A 3,075-nucleotide genomic window follows, 5' to 3' on the forward strand; every position below is an offset into this window, starting at 1 on the left:
AGCTCACTGCAACCTCTGCCTCCCAGGTTTAAGCAATTCTCCTGCCTCAGCCTCTTGAGTAGCTGGGATTACAGGGATGTGCCACAATGCCCAGCCAATTTTGTATTTTTAGTAGAGATGGGGTTTCTCCTTGTTGGTCAGGCTGGTCTCTAACTCTTGACCTCAGGTGATCTGCCCACCTCAGCCTCCCAAAGTGCCGAGATTACAGGCATGAGCCACCATGCCCAGCCTAAATAACATGTTTTAAAAAGTCACGTTGTCCTACAATATCCATTTCTCTTGCATATTTAGGAAATTGAGATTTTTTTCCTAAAACATGCTGACATATGGGAAATAGGATGTAAAATGTACACAAATGTTTTAGACACAGTTTGAGGTTTCCAGGAGATTTTGTACTGGGGAGGCTGCTTGCTACAAGCTCCCAAAGCTCTGGGAGGACATAGTATTCATCCTCCCTCAGCAGAGGCTGTGAGGCAAGAAGCCCTGGGGAGCACTTGAGCCTTGGACTTCTAGCATAGTGGGTTCAGGTCTTTATGGTTTGGGCCCACGGCACAGAGAGGTCACGGGTCTCTGGCTTCCTGTGACCTTTGCCTGCCTTGCCAGCGGAAAATGTGACCCTCCAAAGCAAGAAACTTGAGGGTGTGGGTCACCCCCACCCTGGCATCTGCCCAGAACATGAGAAGGAAGGAACAATGGTCCTCCAGCTACCTCACAGGGTCGGCACAGGCGGCCACTGCCCTGTGTGGACCACCCAGTTGTGTTGGGCAACCTGAACCCCACCTGCGGGGATGCGAGGAGGAAAATACAAAAGTCTTTATGTGAGCACTGAGAAGGTAGATGCAGCAGAAACCTCCAGGCAGTAACTACCCAGTCTGGGACCTATGGTGGAGAGAGAGCCTAGTGGGCGACTCTAGGGTCACCAGGTGGCACTGTGGCCTTATTGGTGGCTCTGAAAAGGAAGATTTGGAAGGAGATAATCACAGCTAATGTTTAACAAGCACCTACTATGTGCCAAATCATTCACCCCTGGCAACAACCTAAGGAGCTAGGGATTCTTATTATATATCTTTTATAGAGAAGGCAGTGAAGGCATAAAGAGGTGAATTATCTTGCCCAGATCACTCAGCTAATAAGTGGTGGAGGTGGAATAGAACCTAAACAGTGTGGCTGCGGAGCCCACATGCATTGATTCCACAAGCGTTTATTGAGCACCTGCCATGTACAAGGCCTTGTGTGATTAAATACGGTTATGATTAATAATATAACAATGACAAATCACATGTTCTAGATGTAAGATTTTCTTTTTTTGTAGGTTTCAGGCACAGAACTGTATATCCAATAATAGTGAAATTGATCCCACTAGTTATGACAGAAATGATGATACATTTAAATGAGCTGGATGATTTAGAGGTATTATCTCATGAATCCTTGAGGGAAACTAAATGAGGAATGAAATTTATTGTTCCCATTTCACACAGAAGGAAACTGAGGTTAAGAGGGGTAAAGTAATTTTGCATGGCATGAAGTGGAAATTCCAATTACAGGAATTTAAACTTGGATCTATCTTTTTCTGAGGCCCCCATGCTTTTGACCACTATAGGGTCAAGCATCACCTTGATTTTCCACTCATTCAAGAAATTTTTTTAGAATCCTCTAGAGTGGATCTCAGCGAAGATGGCCGTGCAATTTGTGTCCAGCATTACCAGAAGAGTCTTCATGTGGAAAGTCTCAGGGGCACCACACAGAGAATTTTGGTCTCAATCCAGAGAAGAGATAGAGCCAGTGGTTGCTGAGACTGTAGAAGAGGTGAAAAAGGAATCTATCCTAGTGTGTCCACCCTTATGAAGCCGAGCATACACACCACCTGAAGATCTCCAGAGTCGTTTGGAATCTTATGTTAAAAAAGTTTTTGGTTCATCTCTTCCTTGTTATTGGCAAGAAGTCTCCATGGAAGACGGTTGTCTAAAGTTCAGTCTCTTGGTGCATTTAGCTGATGACTTGGGTCATGTAGTCCCTAATTCCAGACTCCACCAGATGTGCAAGTTTAGAGATGTTCTTGAATCTATAATGTTCCTGTTCAAGATAGATCTAAATTTGATGAACTCAGTGCCAGTAATCTGCCCCCAAATTTGAAAATCACTTGGAGTTACTAAGCAATTTGGAAGAGAAACACACTGAAATCATTTTTTTTACCTGGTCAAGGGGGCTGCTTATCATACCTTTCAATACTTTACTATGTGAAATACTACCAGAACTGTTCTCTAAACCCACTTTTTCTATAGATGAATGTATCATCTCTTTTTTTTCTCATATTATGAATGGACAAATAACAGGACTTTCTAGTTTCATATTTGCTGAAACTATTTTTTAAATGAAATTAAGTCATTAATTTGAAAAATTTTGAGAAGACACTGTCATTAACTTGGATTTAAGACAAGAGGACATTTCAAGTTCACACCCTTCATAGGCATAAAGTCGTAGTTGCAAGAAAATATTTTCATCCTGTTAGGACTCATATCTAAGGTAGAGTTATTATATTGCACATACACAAATAAACTTGTATTAGATAGATACCTATAAAAGAAACAGAAGTATGTTGCATGTTACTGACCGTTCTAGATTAATTTCTTTTGGAATTAAAGTAGATTTGTTGAAAAATAAAATAAAATTATCTAATAGGCTGGTGCTCATCATGAGCTTCTGCTCCTATTCTGCAGGTGGTGAAGCCCTCTATTGTTCTGACCCCACAGTTCCTGTCCCATGACCAGGGCCAGCTCACCAAGGAGCTGTAGCAGCACGTAAAGTCAGTGCCCTCCACCTGAGGTAAGTGAGTGAGCGCAGACAGATGGGCCTGGTGCCCTCGAACAGTTCCTGGGTCTTGGCTGCCACAAGTCTCACAGGGGCCATGCTGGGGGAAGTGTAGGCAGTCACAGTACTAGATTTTTCCTCCTTTTTCCTTCCATACAAGTGGCTTAGTATGAAATAGCTTAGTATGGGATGGGGTAGAGTAGTTAACTTATTTGGATAAAAACTGCTATTTTGTGTCAGAAACTCAAAAAGAATTATTGCTGACAT

The 3,075-nt window shown here is 42.5% G+C and overlaps 1 pseudogene across 1 annotated transcript; it reads left to right on the top strand.

Moving 5' to 3' along the window:
* Positions 1-236: 236 nt before the first annotated feature.
* LOC108311121 lies at positions 237-2,658 on the top strand (annotated as a pseudogene). The gene has a single exon (XR_001828054.2). The product of XR_001828054.2 is annotated as a 39S ribosomal protein L50, mitochondrial-like (transcript).
* Positions 2,659-3,075: the final 417 nt, after the last annotated feature.

The sequence above is a fragment of the Cebus imitator genome, unplaced genomic scaffold (assembly GCF_001604975.1).
Source record: "Cebus imitator isolate Cc_AM_T3 unplaced genomic scaffold, Cebus_imitator-1.0 Scaffold111, whole genome shotgun sequence".
Classification (NCBI taxonomy): Eukaryota; Metazoa; Chordata; class Mammalia; order Primates; family Cebidae; genus Cebus; species Cebus imitator.